Source organism: Notothenia rossii (assembly GCF_949606895.1).
Source record: "Notothenia rossii genome assembly, chromosome: 3".
Classification (NCBI taxonomy): domain Eukaryota; kingdom Metazoa; phylum Chordata; class Actinopteri; order Perciformes; family Nototheniidae; genus Notothenia; species Notothenia rossii.
The window spans coordinates 57,565,787-57,588,678 of record NC_136901.1 but is presented as its reverse complement, the minus strand read 5'-3'; positions in this window follow the sequence as shown (position 1 = coordinate 57,588,678).

The following is a 22,892-nucleotide window of genomic DNA, read 5'->3' as shown; positions in this document are numbered from 1 at the left end:
TTCTTTTTCTTCTTCTTTTTCTGGTAATGAGTAACTGCCTTTATTGCAACATTATCGCCACCTACTGCCCAATCAAGGAATTGTCCTAATGCACTGTGGGAGGACTCAGTGATTGATGGTTTTTCATTGTGGTGCTCTAGTCATTCTACATCAGAGCTACATTAACCAACACCTGAAAGGCATTGTAGACTTATCTTAACTTTACTTCATTAGCTGTAATCATATGTCCTAAAGTCCTAACATGGAGTTTAAAATTGCAACCAATCGAGGAATTTAATGGGATGGTAATTATTGCAGACTAGGGCCAAGGAAGCAAATTAACTGGCCTGAACGGCCTGAGCTACTTCCACCCATCATGGACTGTAGGCCCTGGAGGCATGGGAACATAAATGCAACATATGTTAGAAAACAGTTAGTATATACATTTCCAGCAGAGGTAGGGCACGCACTGACAGCATTCAATGGAGCTATCTTTCTGCCCGTCTTAACGGCAACAGTCACTCTCTTCTTAGCTGTGGATTCAGATCAGATATATAACATGTTGCATAGTCTTTCAGTGCTGTCAATGACTGAAAATATTAGCAAATTTGCATTGAGCCATGAAAAATAAACCAGTAATCCTGAGCTCGGGTAGAAGGTTTACTGAGTCTGTTGAAGCAGAAGATATAGTCATTCAGTATCTCAGTAAAAACACGCATTTAACCTATTAAACTAATTAAAATGTAAAGCTTCTGTAGTACTTTAAATAAACAGTGTAAAGAAAGACTGCTGCATGTTCGGCTCTCAGAGGAGACTACTTCGCTTCTGCCTTAAAGTAAAATTTAAATGACAGTGTCCCAACTTCTCTCCAGTCCTCTCTTAGTAGCCTAAATAAAATAAAGACTCACACTCTGTCAATTGAAGTTGTATTGTTTTGTTACGTAACTGAAGAGTATCATACAGTTTACATACACAATCTCTAAAGAGTACCTTGGCCAACTGGAGCAAACATGTTAAAACACTTCCATGAGGAGAAACGCACTGCAGATGCAAAAACGATGAAAATAAAACAACACAAATGAACCAAAACTCATGCAGTTGAAGAAACGTCTTCATCTTGATGAAAACATGCTCAGCATTTATTAAAAGTGCTGCATAAACCAAACGCTGCGAATACAAAGCGCTGCAAGAAGCTCAAAACACAGCTGGGAGACCAGGGGACACTAAAAAGTGATGCACACAGCTGGGAGACCAGGGGACACTAAAAAGTGACGCACACAGTTGGGACCGGAGCACTTGGTGACGTTCAGGATTATAAATCTGGACAACTGTCTCTGTTGTTGGAAACGTACCTAGAATGTTTTATCGGCTTATTTTAACAATATGATCACATGATTCCTTCCAATAATATAGCGGGTCTGCTGGCTAGCTAACTAACTTATTCATTTCAAATATACTGATGAAACACTTACAGTTATTATGAGACAGACTAACTCTCCAACAGAGACAGTTGTCCAGCTTTATAATCCTGAACGTCACCAAGCTGTCCCAGCTGTTGACGTATTGTGCAATACGAAAAACAATATAATACAAAAAGCGCTGCGCATGTTTTACTTGAGTTGGTGAATGTTTTCTAAATTCTGCACACGTGTTGTCAAGTTGTTGAAGTTGTTTCTTGATTTTCACGTGTTTTGGCACACTTGTGTTTTTATATTTACTTGATTTCATTTTTGCTCCTAATGGAAGTGTTTGGGCCGTTGTAGCACGTTTGCACACACACACACACACACACACACACACACACACACACACACACACACACACACACACACACACACACACACACACACACACACACACACACACACACACACACACACACACACACACACACACACACACACAAATTTGATATTTGAGTTAAAGATACACTTAAGTGAGACTGCTGAGATTTGTATACAAAATGTTTACGTTGAAACAAAAGCCTGAGGTAATTTTGTGCTTTAGACAGAATACTGTCCAATTGTTTCCCTTTCTTTAGCTTCACAGTCCAGTCTTAATAATGTAGGTGTATTTGTTCAAAATATCAAATCATGAACCCCTACATGTCCCTTCCATATAAGAAAGATAACAAATGAATGGCAGAATGGCGGACAGTAGGTAGCACCTCTGTCAACACGTGTCATATGTCAGTGGTGACATGAGACATTTAATCATTCAATGCATTGCAGCATCAAAGTGCATCAGGTCAATCAAATATAAAAAATACATACTTGGAGTAAGTTTGGGATCCAAGGAAAGGGATCTTTAGGTTAAGGCCTGAGTGACCGATCTGTTATCATGTCTGGTTGCAGTTATCCACAAGATGGCAGTACAGGACAGTTAAACACAGGAATACTTCCACAACAGGATTATCTTAGGGCTGTTTGAATGTTGACAGATCAAAAGCATGCAAAATCATTGTTTAGTTCATATATTCATGATCAATTGCAATAAACCTTAATATTTAATGATTAAATGAGAGTTGATCAAATACTTGAGAGCAGATCAATCCGATAAATAACAGGACGCGGAGTGAAATGATTGGGAAGAAGTCTGCATATGACATACAAATAAATACATGTCATGTTTACAGAGCCTTAAGATCTAAACTCATGCCTCTTATTTGCCCTTTTCACAGCAACCAGAAGACATTGCAGGGTAAACACAGGTGTAATTGATCAAATTAATTATGGTCTCGTTCTATTTGGTGCATCAAAGGCATTCCAGTAAGCCAGCATGCACAATACCAGACCATAATTAATGTTATTAATTACTCCGGCGTGTGCTCTGCGTGGCTGCTGTGAAAAGAGCCTAATACGTCTAGATCATTTAAATGTGGAATTTTAAACTGTAATATATCAGCACGTTAGAACACAGTGAAACATTGGGATTACAATACCCACAAAGGTAACAACCAAGAGATATGCAACTAACAATGGTATCAAACACAGACGGGCAGCCGTCCTCATGTCTCAGGAGCTGAAACCAGAGATGCATTTTCACTTCAAACTGTAACATTCTGTCAAAGATGATTGGTTTGAAGGCAGCCAGGTAGGAGTCTGTTTGCTTAGTCAGTTTCAAAGAGGCAACATATACAGACTGAAAGGTGTCTAAGAAGATGTGGACAGTAGGGGAGAACAGGGACGAAAGTAACGTGGGATGAAAGTAAAAAGGTGACATTTTACAGCGTTTACAGCATCACAACTTAACAGAACGGCAAAGAATCCCGTGGATACATCATTCTGTTGAGGAGTGATGTCAGTAGTCAGTGTGGGGACGGTTGGAATAGCTGTATTTTTTCAAGTTTCAAGGCTTTTATTGTCATGTGTGCATAGCTACGGTGTAGATATGACAATGACAATCTTAGGTCACACGCTCCTCCAACAGTGCAACACAATAAACAGATCAAATATTACAAGTAAATAAAATAAAATAGAATATAATAGAAACAGAATATGATAGAAACTGTGCAGAATAGTCTATATACAGTCATTGGAATATCACTATATGTGAGTTGCAAACAGATAAATGTTATGGATGTTCTTTCAACAGTTCAGGTGTTTAACAGTCGTATGGCCTGTGGGATGAAACTGTCCCTGAGTCTGGTGGTTTTAGTCCAGATGCTGCGGTACCGCCTGCCAGACGGCAGCAGACTGAACAGTTTGTAGCTGGGGTGATGGGGGTCTTTTATAATCCTGAGGGCTTTCTTCCTGAGCCGCTGGGAGCTGGGACTTCAGCGTTTCTTTCTCATTGTTTGGACAGTCAATATATTTATTTCTTTATAGTCTATTGGCTGATGTTTTATCATATATATACATATCCAATAAGTTGAACTCTGTGTTGTATCATTATGAGCTTAATTGTAAGCTGCTGGCTTACTCGAATGCTGATTGATTGCTCGAAAGGTTATTCATATATTTTATTAATATTTTAATTAAAAATTAGATATTTACATGGACAGTTTTCTGTTATTAAAAACAAGAATAATATAAATAATATAAGTGATTCAAGCTTATACAGTAACATGCTTTTGTACTTGTACTGACGGGGTCAACAGCAAAATGTGCAACTTCACAATTTAAACTGAAATTATTTAAAAAATCTACAATAGCACCTGGGGTTGACAGAACACACGTATGATGAAAATAAATGTCTGTCTGTAGCGTTTCCTTTTAAAATGACGTTTCTCTTCAAAAGGTTCACATTTGCCCAGCTCTCCACTCTGGCTTTCCTTTTTTCTCAAAGGTGTTTTTTTATTTGTGGCCTATATTAGTGCTGCTCAGAGGTGGGAGAAGTACTCAGATCTTGTCATAAAGTAACAGTAGAAGTACCAGGGAATACTCTGTTACAAGTAAAAGTCCTGCAATCAAAATGTTACTCAAGTAAAAGTAAAAAAGTATTATCATCAAAATATAGTTAAAGTATCAAAAGTAAAAGTAGTCATTGTGCAGATTGGTCCATTTCAGAATAATATATATGATATGTTTTATAATGATTGATAATTAAAGTGTTCTCAAAGCTGGTAAAGGTGCAGCTAGTTTGAAGGACTTTGTATACTGCAGGGTAGCTTGTGGATTTACTCCAGGTGGAATTAAAGTCTGATTTAACACTTGATTAGATTTCACATCATTCATCCCCATCTGTAACTAAAGGTACTAAATACATGTAGTGGAGTACAATTACGATTTACCTCTGGCTTGTAGTGGAGTAGAAGTACAAAGTAGCATAACATGGAAATACTCAAGTAAAGCACAAGTACCTCAACATTTTACTTAAGTACAGTACTGGAGTATGCCCAGGGCACACAAAACAAAACAAGCCTAGAGTCCGCACAGATATGAGGAAAAGAGAAAAGAAAGAAAAGGGGGAAGAAACGATGGGTTACGTATTGTAACCCTAGTTATGTAAGCACAGCCGGAGGCCTCTACTGAACTCTATGGGTACTGCCCTTGACCTCACTATGCAAGCGTTCACCTACTGAGAAATCTATAAATGTAGCCGGCCCCGGGGGCGGGCCTACCTGAGTGCATGCGCAGGCCCACAGTATATAAGGCGGCCTCGCCTCCCGACTGTCATCCTACACCCTCTACAGCGGGCAGCATAGGACAGACAGGGCCCCCCTAGTAGAGGGCTCCGCCTGTGCTAATATAACTAGGGTTGTACGTAACCCATCGTTATATCTCTCACAGTCTGGATGATGCACAGCTTTGTATGATTTGCGTTTTAATCTCCGCATCCATGCTGGTAAACTCACAGTTCTTCGCTAACATCCTCAACCTTGTGTGATAACTGTCCAAAGTTTCACCTGGATCTTGCTTAGCTTTTCTGAAGATGTACACTTGATATTGGACGTTTTTCTTGGGTGAGAAATATGTAGATAGCTTCTGCTTAGCGTCTGCATATTTGCCATCTTCTCCTGCTAGTGTGTCGTAGATATCATGCACACGTTCTCCCGCTAAGTGCAGCATTAATGCCTTTAGCCTAGCATGGCCATTTATGGTCATAGCAATGGTGTAGTTTTCAAACCTTTGCATCCATTTCATCCAGCGAGGTCCGACAGAGCCAAGGTCCGTTTCTGTGTCAAACGGTGGGAGAGAAGCGGTATTCACGGCCATTGCTGCTGCAATGCGCCGACTGCCACGTTTTCGTTTTTAGCTTAGCGTAGTTAGCTTAGCCTCACTCTCCACTTGTCCGTCTTTTTTCCTTTTCTTTTCTGGAAAACTCAGCAAAGTCCGTGTTTATCCCACGTGTGTCCTTTCGCTTACTCCTCGTCGCCAATGTAATGTTTCCATGTTGTACATGAAAGACTCAACTTGCTGGACGTTAACAGGGTTTATTCACCAGTGCTGGCTCACACACGTTATACATGCTTACTGTGCACTTCATCACTGCTAGTGTATCTATATGCTGTGTAGACAGCAGGGGGCGCAGTTATACTGAGAGCACAATACATTTACATGAATATCACAAGTGGGTGGAGCCCTGATGGATACACGCCCTGTCGACCAACGATCCATCACACTGCCCCTGAACCAGGGGCGGACTGGCCATCGGGGCGTTCGGGACGAATCTCGATGGGCCGGTACTGAAGTGGGCCGGTCGGACGATGTGGGCCGGTGTCGGTACCAGATGTGTTCGGGGTACCATATGTGTTCGGGGTCCGTCTCTTACCAGTGACGTCACGACGTACGACGTCACGACGTAATGACGTCAATGACGTCACGCATTGTGATTGGCTGTACGGTAATTTACCCACGCTGTCTAGAGTATAGAGTTTTTTTTTTATCATTACATTACATTGCATTTAGCTGACGCTTAAGTGAATTCGACCAACAAGATAAAAACTTGAAGAAATACAATACAAACTTGAAGTAAAACAAAGAAAAAATGAGGAGAAGAATAAGAGAAATCGAAGGTAAGAAGTATATAACGTAATATGGTAGGTAATATGTAATATGTTCAGTGCTGTTGGTACGTTAGTTCAAACAGTAACAACGGACTATTTTTCTTAGCGGATGCATGTCAATTTAAATCAATACATACAACTATTTCACATGTACAATATTTTCTTAGCCCTAATAGTTAATACTACTGATTTCGTTTTGATTGTTATATTTGATTATATTATATATTATCAATAAATTATATATTATATATCAATATGATATACTTTTCTATATAATAGATTATCAAAAAAAGTATTTATTAAGTAAGGGATAATGTGCAGCAATCACAATCAAGTCCACAATGGAATCCATAAAGACAAAGTAAATCTGTTTACAGTTGTTTCATATGGATGTTGAGAGGTATCCATATATCTCTTCATTTTGCTCTCAAAGTGCACCAGATTGATGCATTTAACTTCAATATTTAAAATAAATCACTCCAAAGGGAGTGCTTGTTCTTCCTTCTGTCTGTCTGTATCTGTGTATTCTCATGTTCCAATTAACCCAGCCACATTTTTCTTCTTTTGTGTCTATATCGACGCCGGGATCTTGAGTCGAGGCTGATCCTCTTGCTGTGGTCCCGCATCCTGGATCCTCTATTCTGAGTTCTGGATTAAGTCGTGGACTTCGGATCGTGGCTGAACCTGTCTCTGCGGTCCTGCCTGGGTCTCGTCGTGCTGCCTCCCTGGAGGCTCCCACAGGATTGTTGACATCTTTGTGGATTCATCCTCTTATTATAGACACATGCATTTCCTAACATTCGGTCTACCTATGTTGTAAAATGTATTATCTCTTCGATTTACACACGGCATCTATTGCACGTCTGTCCGTCTGTTGCTCTCTCCGAGGTTTCTCCCATTTTTCCCTTTAAACTGTGGGTTTTCTCTGGAAGTTTTTCCTTGTACGATGTGAGGGTCTAAGGCAGTGGTTCTCAAAGTGGGGGGCGCGCCCCCCCTGGTGGGCGCAGAGGCATGCCAGGGGGGGCGCGAGAGACCAGGAGGAAAAATGGTTATAAAAAAATAAAATTAAAAATAAAAAAATAAAATAAAATAAAAATCATAATTTGAAAAATTATTGATTCGAAAATAATATGATGCAGTACAGTACTATTACGTCTGGGTCTCTGTTTCATTAAAGCTCGGCTCTGTGTGTGTGTGTGGAACGAGCCATTTTGTGTGCGCGTGAGAGAGAGAGAGCGCACCGGTACTGGAGATCGTTGTTGTTAGCTTCTGGTGCTAGCGAGCTACGCTAACGGATATTATATATATAAGGAGTTTTTTCAACAACAAAGTGGAGGAGAGTCCTCTCCTGTCAGACTGAGAGCTAAAGGACTCTCTCAGTGTTATCTCAGTGGGTCTCAAATGTTTTGGTCACCATTAATGTAAATAATTATTTCCGAGGCACACGTTTATATGATCATTATAGTTATAAAAAAATAAGAGAATAAATGAAAAACAGGTATGAAATACTATATGACAGTAAAACAAGAATAAAGTTTAAAAGGGTGATTTGTAAAATATCCATCAAGAAAAAGTAAATCTGTTTACATTTCTGTTTCATATGGGTGTTGAGAGATGTATCCATAGATCTCTTCCTTTCGCTCTCAAAGTGCACCAGATTGATGCTTTTAACTTCAATATTTAAAAATAAATCTTCCCGGGGAAGCTTGCCCCCGGACCCCCCTATGTGACGTCCACACATCACCTATAAAAATAGCACTTTATCCCTGCTTACACCTATATGCCGTGAGCTGAATATCGAGCCTTCATTGTAACAGTCGCGGGTACGTTGTGTATTTGCGTGGGGATTGTTGCAGTAGAAAATTCCACTGTAGCGACCGGTACATTAATGGGAAACCCTAAATGTTTGAGCACCCTCTATGAAACGTCAAGCTACCCCACAGCACCCCCAAAATAAATCTCTGGCGCCGCCACTGAGCCTGATTATTCGTTTTGGGGGGGCCCGACTTTTTTTTTTCTCCAAAGGGGGGGCCTGACAGAAAAAGTTTGAGAACCACTGGTCTAAGGACAGAGGGTGTCGTTTTCTTCTCATACTGATATTCTGAACAAACTACTGTTGTATTAGCTGTAAAATGTCTTTACTGTGGGGTATTTTTATAATTTGTACAGCACTTTGGCTCGACTAAAAATCGTTTATAAATGTGGTATATAAATAAAACTTGATTTGATTGATTTGATTTGAAAGGGTGTGCGCCAAGGTTCCATATTAGGACCAATAATCTCACCATATATGTAAATAATCCCTAATAATTTTTCAAATGCTGCTTTCCATTTTTATGCAGATGATACTGTTATTTATTGTTCATCCTCTTCTATAGAGCAAAGTCTTGATTTCCTCCAGTCTGCCTTTGATGTTATTCCATCCCATTTATCTCAACTCAAGTTAGTATTAAATGCAGACAACTCCAAACTCATGATATTCTCAAATGGCAAAAAGTTAACTTCTTTTCTCCCCAACATTTGTACTGTTCAAGGGACTGACATTGACATTGAAAGGGTCACTACATACACATATCTAGGTTTTATTATTGATCAGAACTTATCTTTCAAGTCACACACTGAAAATGTTGTTTTAAAATTAGGTTTCTCCTTTCAGACAAGGAAACATTTGATCTCTGCAACGTTTTTACCAGTATTGGATTCTGGTGATCTGCTTTACATGAATGCCTGTGACCAGTGCCTAAAGAGTTTGGATACTGTGTACCATTGTGCGTTATGTTTTATTACATATATATATATATATATATATATATATATATATACAGGGACAAAAAATACAGGGACTACAATTTACATATCTATCCATATGTACAGGTACCAACAGCCTCTGATTGTGGAGCATCCAACCGAGCTTTAAAAACATTTAGTGGTACCAGCTTGGTAATTTTACATTCTTTTTGCAGACTGTTCCAAGTTAGTGGAGCTGCACATCTAAAAGCTTTCTTCCCTAAGACAGTCCTAGCACTTGGCACATTTAATAAAACCACAGCATGAGATCTCAGGCAATAAGTACTTTCAATTTGCCGAGAGATCAGGGAGCAGATATAAGATGGTACTTTATCCAACATGACTTTGTAAATGAAAATGTACCAGTGACTGAGCCTCAGTACAGTAAGTGATGGCAAAACCGCCTTGGTTTACAGTGTACAGTGATGCGTAAGTGCTTTACAGTCTGTCACAAATCTCAGTGCACTGTGATAGTAAAACCTTATTGTGGTGTAATTATATATCCAAAGCAGTCAGAAGTCAGAAAATCATTAGTGATGTTTAACCACTCAGAAGACAGCCCATCAAAATGAACACATTGGGACCTTTCAGAGAGGTAGTTCATCTTCTACATATAATAACGGACAAAGTAAAGAATGAAGTGTAGGCTATGTTTAAATGTTCGGAATTTGACCGTGTATGATGTTCCTCTTGAGTTGCCGTACAGCCAATGGCGTACAGCCATTGCTCCGTTTTCATGTTTTTTTAACATGTTTTTCACAAACATTTTCACACGCTAGGAGCATAGGAATAATTAAATTCGGTTTGTCATGATCTGTAGATGTGATTTGCCCCCGAGCACCCCTGGGTAAATTACCGTACAGCCAATCACAATGCGTACAATGCGTGACGTCATTGGTAAGAGACGGCCCCCGAACACATATGGTACCCCGAACACATCTGGTACCGACACCGGCCGGTAACCGGCCAGGGCTGGACATTATAAATGGCCCGCTGGCCCGGAACCACCATTTAGACACCGCGGGCCAGCATAACGTACTTTCCACTTGCTCGCTCGAGCCACTAAAAATATTTCTTTAAAAAAATTGTCCTGTGGTATTGGTATTTTGACTAGCAATTTAGTTAAATTGTTTCGTTTATCAACGCTACAACATAGCGTTCCGTGAGTTGTCGTTGTTGGGTGAAAAGCAAACAGCTGTGTGCTGCGGAGCGCAGCGCGAGCAGGCTCCCGTGAGCGGGAGCGCGTTCCTTCACTACAGACTATCGCGCCACCTAACCATTCACCAAAATGTTTTTAATACCAGCGGTAAAAAACAATCTTCAAATAAAAGAAAGTCACCGGAGGAGTTAAAGGAGAGTGACAGGGAGCATGAGAAGAGGGAGACAAGTTTCAGCCAGCTTGATCGAAGGAGTTGGCTTCTAGTGGTGCAGTGACGCGTACTAAAACCCTTAATCTATCGATTAGATTTATGATTCGAAAATTATAAAAGTAGGGTAGACATGTGGAGATTATCCGTCTGAACAAAACGTGCATTTATCAAACAGGTTTGTTTTCCACAGACCTTATTTCCAGCTACTTTCCAAAACCCTGTGGAGAAATCCCATTGCTTTTTGTCGAGGGAACCAGCAGCTTACTTCCTGGTTTTAGGACGCGTCACTGGCTGCATCTCTCAATATGATGCCAATATAAACAAGTTCTTCTTTCGGCTCTGTACATCAATGCCGACCGATGCTGACAAGCAAGTGAAGAGTAGACAATATAAAGGTATTGGCTATAGGGAAATGTCCCAGCAGTTTAGGATAATGAAGTTTCTAATCAAATCAATTACATAGCCATTACATGTCTAACTCCTAATGACAGGAAGGCAGAAAGTGCATTATACAAATAATAATACTCATAATAATAGCCGACATTTTTTAACAATGACCACAATATCATTATTTTAATAAACCAAATATGAACAATTGAGGAAAATGAGGAAGAACTGATGATTCAAATGTTGTAATACAAGTAGTAATGTAGGCTAGTTAGTGCATAAATTACTATTGCAACAAATGTGTTGATTTTCTTCATTATTAGTCAATTTTTTTTTGGACGAATGTTCCGGGCCAGTGGTTACAATGGTGGGGCCAGTGATAATACAAGTCCAAGGGCCGTTGGACTTACCCTTAATGTCTACCTCTGCGGTAAGTCACTAGCACCACCCCGTTCGTTCGTCCGTCCGTCCGTCCGTCCGTCGACAATTTACTAGCGGTATTTAGCTACTTGCGGTGGGCCGGCGTTACCGAAGTGGGCCGGTCGGGAGTCCCGGGATGATTTGTAGTCCCAGTCCGCCCCTGCCCTGACCGGCTTTTTTTGGTTAACAGCCACTGCACCGCAACCTCTCCTTCACAAGATATCTACTGACTTCCTGCTGTTTATTACCCTCGCCTGCGCATGCCCACAAGCTGCTTCCTTTACTGGAGTTAGAACTGGGGCAGCGAGTGGGTAATCAGTACAGTTATGTGGAAGTGTGGAATTGTGGAAAGAAATTACATTTAGACTGGGATAAATGCAATCATATTTTCTATTAAAAGTATGCCTCACAATACTTGCATTAAAGAGGGAGGAGGCGGGATTCGCCCTCGCATCCTTGGTGGAAGAGGTCCCCCTCCCCACCGGGACGCTTCCTCCCACCGCCAGTCTGCTCCGGGAGGACGGCGCACCCCACGCCGAAGCTCTCTGCTGAGGTGGGGCATTTCGTACCCGCGATTGCCGGTTCCGAGCCGGGTCAGCGGGACGAGCTGCGGGACAGGTCGCGGAGGTGGAGGGGGCAACGGGAGCCGAGGGGGCTCTATACCGTCGCCTTTCTCTTCTCCTCACATGACACAGCCAGCTGCAGCGGCTACACCGTGGATCAGATTGTTCATCTGACCAATGCAGCGGTCAGAATAATCACCCTCGTCCTGAGGCGGGGGGGCGGGGGCGACCTCCTGAGGGGAAATCAAGGAGACACCCAACACACCAAGATTATTGGGCGCTGCTGCCATCTGCGTAACGAGCCAGAATATTTTATCCAAATACTCCAGCATTTCTCGGTCACGAGGCAGCTTCTACTGAAGCCTTTGTAAAATCGCCAGAACGCCGACACCTCCTCATCTCCATCGCTCCCATTTTTTTTTTGTGTTGCCATAAGTTAGTCTCTCTCCGTTGGCGCGCTGTGCTAATGCTAATAATGCTAATGCCAGCAAATACAATGGCGGCTTCACAAAACCTTTCCGAGTTTTAGGGTGCGTGGTTTGCAATCCTCCAAGCCAATCAGAGATGGGAACCTTTTTCTCCCATGAAAGTACCTGCTCTCTAGCAGGGACGAAAAAGGGGATGAAAAGGTTCTCATGAACTAAGTTCTAGTTCCAGACTTTTTTGGTGTGAACGCAAAATGTCAAGAACTATCGGAACTATACTGGGAAAAGTACTCCGGTGTGAAAGCGCCTATAGTTGAACAAAGAAAGAACAGGGTTAAACTATTTTAAGTTCTTAACTTTGGTTACCATTCCAATCACTGCATTTTACAGTTAAAGAGGCCCTATTCTGCTTTTTGTGGTGTTCCCTCTCCTGTTGTGTGTTCTATAGATTTTAGTGCATGTAAATGGTCTGCAAAGGTCTCTCCGACACTCCCCCCCTGCCTGAAACGCCTCCATTGGACTCCTGTGTTTACTTCCCTGACATAATGACATCACTAGGTGACATTTGCGCTCCTATTGGCTAGCGCTCCAACAAAATGTACATGAAAATGAGCATAATATGGCTCTTTTAGACCCATGCTGTGCTCTGTAGGTACCACTGCTCACACTGTCCTTGGCTGTAAGTCACCATACAGAGCATGTAGTCTGTGTTTATGTGTGTGTGTGTGTTTGTCGTGTATCATGTCCCCGTGCTACAGAGCAGCACCTCTGCTCCTCTAATCCTCTCAGCCTATCCCTCTCTCTGTCTCTGTCTCCATCTATCTGTCCATCTCTCATCAGGTCATCCTCTCTACGGTCCCACCCCCATTCCCCCCCTCATCCTCAGTGGCTGCCGCCACGTCACCTCCACACTGCCAATGTCTGGCAGCTGGGGCTAAACGAAGGCCAGCTGTGCCGGAGAAGCCGGGCCGTAAAACCCCTGGTGGAGGCGGCTCATCGGCGTCAGCGTTAGTGGCGGGGGGAGCGGTAGCCCCACACGTCCCGCTGCGATGGCCATCACCGACGGGAAGTCCTGACGAGCGGACATGTGCGGCGGCCCTTCCTGGATGCCGGAACCGGAAGCCCCCGACATCGAGGAACCCTCGTCGTCTTCCACCTCAACGATCGGGACCGGCCCGCCGGGATGGCGAAAACAAATGGCACCTCCTCCCCATACGCCTCCTGTTCCCACATCTCTACCACCTTGAGGTCCACAGGGTCCTCTTCTTCCTCTGGCGACACGTAGTACGTGTGCAAGTGCTCCTGACGATGCCGGTGGCCAAGACGTGGCAGCATGCGGCAGGCGTGACACGAGGGAGACTGGGCCAAGCCTTCCGCGGCGTGTTCAGGCCCCAGGGACTCAAAACAGAGGCGGTGGGGATCGGCACCCGCAATCAGGCCGGTGCACGAAGGACAGGGTCGGTGCTCTATCAATCAATAGGATACGGCTTTAATAGGCCTAAGGCCTTTTAGTCGCTCATAAATAAATAAGTAGATCACTGATTCTTTATTTACTATGGATGCTTGCTACAGTCACATAGTCCAAAGTGAAGGTGATGTTTGACCAGTAATGGTCGAGGCGGGATTTGAGACAATTAACGGTCTTGGATGTGACAACGCTTTCTGGCAGATCGTTCCACAAGTCAACCACACGCAGGCTGAAAAAGTTGCGGCGGATAGCCAGTCTTGAGTACTGTTTCTTCAACTTGAGACAGTGTCCACGAGTCCTGGTGTTATAATCCTGTTGTAGTGGGCATGATGTTTTGTAGATGTTGTGGAGATATTTGAAAACTTCGATCATATCTCCCCTCGCCCTTGTATAATACATAGTCGGGATTTTAAGACTTTGCAGTCGTTCTTGATATGGTAGGTCCTTTAGTTCTGGAACCAGCTTTGTTGCCCTTCTCTGTATTTTCTCGATGAGCTCAGCATCCTTTTTGTACATGGGGGACCAAGCGACATTCCCATACTCGAGGAGTGGCCGTACAAGAGAGATGTATAAACTACGTACTACGTCAGAGTCCAAATAGGTGTATGATCTGCGGATCATTGCTAGGATACCATTCGCTTTGTTACTTGCTCGACGGATATGGTCACTAAATGTCACGGTATTGTCAACATTCACACCAAGGTCCTTTTCATTCTGAGTCTCGGATGGGTTTATAGTGTTTGAATCATCACCCATATTATACTCATATTTTTGATTCAGAAAACCTAAGTGCATTACTTTGCACTTTGCTGCATTGAATTTGAGCTGCCAACACTCGGACCATCTTTGCATTTCTCTGAGATCTGACTGGAGTTTTTCTGCATCCTCTTTACACTTAATTTCCTTGAAGACTTTAGTATCATCTGCAAACATCTGGACCATGGAGCTCACATTATCGGGTAGGTCGTTGATATAGAGGACAAACAGTGCAGGACCCAGGACACTACCTTGTGGAATTCCACTGAGAACTGGGCACCATCCAGATGGCCTGTTTTTGAGAAAGTCTGAGATCCAGGTGAGTATGTCTCCACGGATACCATACCCATAGAGCTTCTTCAGTAATCTTTTGTGAGGTACAGAAACAAATGCTTTCTGGAAATCCAAATAAATGGCATCAAGACTTCCTCTCTCGTCCAGGGTACGAGACCATATGTCAAGGCAGGTCAGGAGCTGGGTTGAACAGGATCTGCCCTGGAAGAAGCCGTGTTGGCAGTCTGATAATAGGTTGTTTGAGTCAAGATGTTCTATGACGGCATCACGCATTCAAGGATTCAAGGAGTTTGCATACTACTGATGTAAGGCTGACAGGCCTATAGTTTCCAGGATTGCTTCGGTCACCTTTTTTGAATATAGGAGTTACATGACCATCCTTCCAAGGCTGTGGTACCACACCTTCATCAAGTGATTTTTTAAATATAGTATGTAAGGGTTTATCTAGTTCGTCACACAGTTCTTTGAGAATCCTGGGATAGATGCCATCCGGTCCTGATGCTTTTGAGACATCTAAGTTCGATAGTTTTTTATGGATGTCCTTTGATGTGAAGTCCAATTTATTTAGTGTAGTATTAAATGGTCTGTCCTGGAAGTCTGGTATTGATGAGATGTCCTCCTTTGTGAACACACTAGCAAAGAAGGAATTTAGTGTATTGGCTTTGTCCTTGTCATTTTGAGCCAGGCTGCCATTAGCCTTTTTCAGATCTCTGACTGTGGCATTGGCTTTTAGCTTGCTTCTGGCATATTTATAAAAAGCTTTTGGATTATTTCATGCTCTCTTTTAGCTTTCCGACACTCCCATTTAACTTGGTTGCACAATTTTGCATAGGAACAACGGTCACTCTCTGTACCAGATAACCTTTGTAAGGTGTAAGCTGCACTTTTTGATTTGATTTGATGTTTGATTCTATCATTTATCCATTCCGGAGTAGAGCGATTTTTCTTACTTTTTCCCGATGACATAGGGATGTGCCTCTTGCAACTTGTTAGGATTTTTTCTTCCATGGCCTCCCACTGTGCTGAAGCTGACTTGTTATCAAAGGTCTGTGCCCAGTCTGTCCCAATCATTTCCTGTTTCAGGCCTTCATAATGTCCTTTATCAAGGATGAACTTGCGGTTTGGATTATCGCATATCTCATGGTAGCAGAGAAATTTGAAAGACAGGCAGTCATGGTGACTTTTTCCTTGTGGTGCTTCATGGCTTAGATCCTCAACCATTCCCTCCTCATTTGTGATAATTAGGTCAAGCACGTGTGGGGTTTGGTTTCCTCTTGCATGAGTTGGTTTTGTTACATGTTGAAATATGTAGCAGTTTCTCAAGCATTCAAGGAACATGGATGCAGGGTGGTTTTCACTCTCTGGTGCCCGTATGGATTGCCAACCAATTTCAGGATAGTTAAAGTCTCCCATAATTAAAACGTGGCTGCGGTTTGGTGAGGAAGCTTCTTCAACTAAACTTTTATTTTCAGAGTTGCCAATATCTTGACAGTTTGTTGACCGGTGGACACATCCAACCAGAAGACAGTCCGTATCGCGGAGTTTTATTTCACACCACACAGATTCTGTAGATGTACAGCCCTTCAAGGTCTTAGGTACTGCTCTGAGGTAGGATTTAGTGTAGATACAGACACCTCTTCTACCCTCATTTAGATTGCTGAAAATGTCATATCCACTGATGTTCAATTCACATAATTGGATTGGTACTTCTGGGTTTTTTGGAAGTGCTTCACTAATAGCTATAATATCTGGGTCATATTTATCAATGTTTGCTACCAGTTCATTTCTCTTATTCATAACATAATCTGCATTAGTGTAAAGACATTGAAGGCCCTTAGAAAGTCCTCTACTACTCTCTGAGTTGTTATTATTTATGTATTTGTGGATTCTGTCATGTTTTAATTTTGTTTGATTTTTTGCCAAACAACTTTCATGTCCCACACTGGTCCTTGTATTTTGAACCGCCACATGTTTGTTCCGTCCTCTTCCATTTGGATTTTTGCTTTCTCAACAAGGTCGTTCCTCTGTTCCCGTTCTTCTTTGGAGAGGTCGTTTGCCACACTTATTAACTTGAACTTTGCTGATGCGTTCTTCAATTCAATTCAATTTGACATTATTTTTCGTTTCTCGAAAGTGGAATTTGTGGTAATCAGCATTGGTCTGTTTTTTTCCGGTTCTCGAGTCCCGAGGCGTATCACCTTTGATGCCAAAACCCCTTCGATTCCTAACTCGTTTTATATCAGATCGTTTATCGTATCTTCATCATGCCGTTTCCTGGCATCTATATTTTCGTCCTCACTTTCTTGTAATCTGTGTATAACAATGTTTTTCTCTCTGCTCTCTTCTGACTGTTGTTCTCTCGTAAACTCCCTGATTGCCGATTTGACTAGTACCTTATCGTGTATTGTTTTCTTCCTGACAACATCTGACCACGTAGGTGAAGTATCATCCACAGTTACAGAGTCACTGTCTCCCTCCTTAGGTGGGCAAACTGGTATGTCTTGGGAGATGAGCTGTGCGATAAGCTCTCTGGTGTAGTTTTGTTGTTTCTCTGCTTGCTTAATTATCATCTCCTCTAGTGCGTCCAATCTTTTTACTAATTCAGGTGGTGAAATTGTTTCTTGTTTCTTGTTTTCCAACAGTTCCTCTGATTTTGAATCCTTCAGTGCCTTGCGGGTTTTATCCTGGCATTGCTTACTACACAGCCACATCAAGTCATCACGCCGTGTGACTGCATACTGTGCATTTGTTAGTTTCAGACATTTTGCACATGTGTGTTTATTGCAATTTTCACATTCTAGTATCTTTATGCTGACCTCAACGAATATGACTTGGCTGATATTGCATACCCAGGAGTCTTCATCTGGTGTTTTATTGGCATTTGTTACATCGTTACCTCCCTCTTTTTTATTGTCAGGTGGCTCATTTCCGGCAAGCTGTATAGCTGTTTGACTTACGAGCCTCATCTTCCCTTTATCTTCTTCATTCTCTTGCTCGTCTTTCTTCTGTTTTGGATTATTTCCCGGCATGTTTTTTTGTTGTTGTCACTAGAGATTTGTCTGATTGTTGGCTCTTCCCGGAGCTGACAATCGGACAGCTGTTAGCTCCGTTAGCAGCTAGTCTCTTTCTCCGGTAAACTCTGGGTCTTTTCCCCGGTAAACTCTGTGTGTTTACTGTCAAAGCATTTAAGATATTTATTGCTATCGGGATGTTAACAGCATTCCATGGAATATAACAAAAAGTGTTTTCTGAAATAAATTACATACCCCATTGAATTATGACTGAAGATCGTCAGTTGTCTTCCTCTCCCGTGTTGTTCCTCGATACGTAAAGGCTGCAGCACCGTTGACAACTTCTAATAATAATAGATTTAATTTGTTAGCGCTTTTACAGGTGCTCAAAGACGCTTTACAGATAATAGTGAAGAGAAAAGAAAAGAGAAGAAAGGAACAACAAATAAATATATAGTTAAAGTTAAAGTCAAATAATACAAAAACAATCACACATGAAAAGCCAGATTGAAGAGGTGAGTTTTTGTGAGTTTTTTGAAGGTGGTGAGGTCGGTGCAGTCTCTGATGGGTTGTGGGAGTGAGTTCCAGAGGGAGGGGGCAGCAACGGAGAAGGCTCTGTCCCCCCAGGTCCGGTGATTGGTGCGGGTGGGGATGGATAGGAGGTTGGCTTCTGATGAGCGGTGGCAGCGGGAAGGGGTGTGGTGGTTTAGCAGGTCTGTGAGGTAGGGGGGGCCTGATTGTTGAGGGCTTTGTAAGTAATGAGGAGGACTTTGAAGTGGATTCTTTGACGGACGGGGAGCCAGTGGAGGTTCTTGAGGATGGGAGTGATGTGGTCTCGGGAGCGGGTGAGGGTGAGGAGGCGGGAAGCAGAGTTCTGGATATGTTGGAGTTTATTGAGGAGGTTGGATGGTATGCCATAGAGGATGCTATTGCAGTAGTCGAGTCGTGAAGTGATGAATGCATGAATCAGGGTTTCAGCAGCAGAGGAGGAGAGTGATGGGCAGAGACGGGCAATGTTTTTGAGGTGGAAAAAGGCGGTCCTGTTGATGTGGTGGTTGAATTTGAGCTGACTGTCGAAAATGACTCCGAGGTTTCGGATGTGAGGGGGGGGGGGATAGAGTGTGGCTGTCAATGGTGAAGTTGAAATTCTGGATGTCTTTGATACGGGATGGGGGGCCGATGATGATGATGTCTGATTTGGCACTGTTCAGTTGGAGATAGTTTGTTTGCATCCATGCTTTTATTTCTGAGAGACAGTTGGTGAGAGTGGAGTGTGTTGCGGGGGTGATGGTTTTTGTTGAGATATAAAGTTGGATGTCATCGGCGTAGCAGTGAAATTGAAGGTTGTGGCGACGAATTATTTTGCCAAGGGGGAGCATGTAAAGGATGAAGAGGAGGGGGCCAAGCACCGAACCCTGGGGGACGCCTTGGGACAGAGGAGCAGTGGAGGAGAAGCAGTTGTTGATGTTGATAAACTGATGTCTGTCGGTGAGGTAGGATTTCTGCCAGGAGAGTGCAGTGTCAGTGATGTTGAGTGATGATTCGAGGAGGGACAGCAGGATGGTGTGGTTGATGGTGTTGAATGCTGCGGTGAGGTCGAGAAGGATGAGGATGTTCAGGTTGCCGGAGTCAGAGGAGAGGAGGAGGTCGTTTTTCATTTTCAGAAGAGCTGTTTTTGTGCTGTGTTTTGATCGGAAACCGGATTGAAATGGCTCAAAGAGGTTATTGGAGCTGAGGTGGGATTTTAGTTGTGAGGCAATGACACGTTCAAGTATTTTTGACAGAAAGGGGAGATTTGAGATGGGCCGGAAGTTGGACATGATGTCAGGTGTGAGTCCAGGTCTTTTGAGAATGGGTGTGACAGCAGCCAGTTTGAGAGAGGGGGGAACTGATCCAGATCTGAGGGAGGAGTTAATGATGGTGGCGAAGAGCTGGGAGATGGCAGGGAGGCTCTCTTTAACAAATTTGGAGGGCATTGGGTCAAGTGTACAGGTGGAGTTAATTCCAGTCATGAAGTGGGACAGTTGCATGGGGGTCACAGGGGAGAAGTGGGACAGGGGCTGTGAGGTGAAGGGGGGGAGCCAGGAGGGGAGGTGGGGGGTGCTGATGAGGGTATCAGATTGCTGTAAATGTTGCTGATTTTGGTTTTGAAAAACGAAAGGAAGGAGTTGCACTGTTCCGTGGTGAAGGACGAGGTGGCGTTGTCACAGGGTTTGAGAAGTTTGCTGATGGTGGAGAAGAGACGCTTGGGGTTGCTGGAGCCAGACTGAATGAGTTGTGAGTAGTAATTAGACCGGGCTGCTTTGAGTGCATTACTGTACTGCTGGAGATAGTCTTTGTAGATTTGAAGATGGACTGTTAGTGTTGTTTTCTTGTGTTGGCGTTCAAATTGACGTTTCCTTGATTTCATTTGACGGAGTTCGGGGGTATACCAGGGGGCGGAGTGTATGAAAGAGACATTTTTAGTTTTTGTGGGGGCCAGTTCATTGAGACAGAAGGAGAGGGTGCTGTTATAATAGTCCACAAGTTCAGATGGGTTTTCAGAAAGTGGGGGGGGGGGGGAGACAGCCATCTTGCTGGTAATGGAGGCAGTGATTGCTGAAGGTGAGATGGATTTGAGGTTTCTGTAGGTTATTGTGCATTTTTGCTTTTGGGTGGGGATGGGGATGTTGATGTCCATGATGATGGCCAGGTGATCAGAGACGTGGAGATTGAGGCTGGACAGATGATGGATGGTGAGACCAGTGGAGCAGACCAAGTCCAGGATGTGACCACGGCTGTTTGTTGGGAAGTTGATGTGTTGAGAGAAGTTGCAGCAGTGAAGGGTTTCCTTAAATTCAGAGGCATATTTGCAGGTCGGGTCGGCAACATGAATGTTAAAATCACATAAGAGGAGAACAGATGGGGATATGGCAGAAAGCTGAGTGAGAATGTAAGAGAGGTCGGAGAGAAAGGAGGGGTTTGGCTTCGGGGGACGGTAGATGATGGCTGTGACCAGGGGAGTGGGACCAGAGAGTTTAAAGATCAGGTGTTCAAATGAAGAAGCATCAGGGATGGGGATTATGGTAGCTTTTATTTCCTTTCTGATAATAGCAGCTATACAATCACCCCGCCCTTGTGGGCGAGGTTTGTCAATGTATGTGAATCCTGCTGGGGTGATTTGATTTAAAGAAAAATAGTCCAGGGGCTTTTGCCATGTTTCGGTCAGATACAGAAAGTCCAGTTTATTGTCTTTAATGAATTCATTCAGAATGTGGCTTTTATTGTGGACGGAGCGTGTGTTGAGCAGGGCTGCTCTGAGGTGACGTTGCATTGGGGGGGGTTGTGTGGACCGGGGGAGTGGAAGGAGATTGGTCAGATTCACGTGTTTTTTGTTGTGATGGCGTAGTGTGGGCGTGTGACAGGACCGAATGGACGGGATGGAGTGTGGAGACGTGGAATGAAATAAAAACTTAGGCCAGAGCCTCTGTTTTGAGGACGGCGTTTGCGGAGTATTTCATTATCTGCGAGGACGTCCATGCAGTCCGGAGGCAGGCGGTTATTAAAGGAGTGGAGATCTGACAGGGAGTAGAGCGGCGCAGACCCGGCGGCAGACATACGTCTCTGGGCGGGCATTTGATTTACCAGGGCGGGCCCCACCCCGAAACGTACACATCCCGGGAAATCTGAATTGTCAACGGGGGGGGGTTGTTAGATGCTCGAGATTTGTCAATGGGGGGGGGGGGGAGGAGGGAGGGGCTCGTGAATTGTTGTTACGGAAATAGAGGGGTTTTAGGTTGCCATTGGCTGTTGACGGTCTTATTATAGGCTACATCCATTGGTTGGTTTTGTGGCGCATTTGTAACGCTGTGCCAACTTGGGCAAGCATGCAGGCAAACTTGAGGAGCGCACACAGGGTGGAGAGATGGAATAAGGTTGAGCGATGGAGAGGAAGGGAGATTGAGCGAGGCAGAGAACGTGTGCAGCGGTCTGCTTGCGCACAGAGCAGTTTGTGAGAGGGCCGGCTTGAGAGTCAATTTCTCTTCAAAATATAATTGATTGCCAGCCTCCCTTGTGCCTGGCTGGCTTGCTAGCTCGTTGGTAACGTAACTGATTTCTTCTAATGTGCTTGCATCTGGCGCTGAGTTGCCATATTCCTTTCGTGAACCACTTCCTGATATCCATTGTTGTAGATAAATATAAATGATAATAGCCAAACTAATCTAGCAAGAGTAAACTGACAGGCTGCTGTGCCGCATCTCAATCAAAAACCCACACGACTCAACCCAGCGAAAAAACCAGTCTCGCGCGCAGCCTTTCATTCAGAATTTTATTCAGAATTTCATAGCAAAATAAAAAAAATGATATTAAACCAACCTTTCAACATAGTTTAAAACAAAAATAAATATTAGGACAAAGCCCTACAAGTAACAACAATACACATAGGCCTAATAATAAAACAATTAATATATTGTATTCAGCCCTGATTAAAACAGCGGGCCCAAATCTGTATGGGCGGGCCCAAATCCTGGATGGGCGGGCCCGGCCCCATGGGGCCCGCCCATGACGCCGGGTCTGGAGCGGCGGCATGTTCCCGTGAAGTGGCGCTAGCACGGAGCTAGCTAATGCTGGGGACCCGGGCAGCAGAGACTAGGAGCCGGATGACCGTGGAAGAAGGAGCGGTGTGAGTCCAGATAAAATGAGAGCGATAATCCACAGCATATCAGGAGAATGATTCCAGTGGTTTCCGGAGGAGAATCGTAGGAGGGGCTGACAGCCTGGTGCAGAGTTGGAGCCGGGTGACCAGCCTACTAGCTTGTTAGCTAGCTTGATAGCCACCGGCTGTAGGCGGCAGGGAGAGACGATGTCAGCGGGGAAGCCGGCTGATCGCAGCGGGATGGGAAGACCCACACGAGCCACGGAGTTAGGGTGGAGTTAGGGTGGAGTTGGGGTGGAGTTGGGGTGGAGACAGAATTGTTAGCTCAGCAGACTTCAGGGAGCCGAG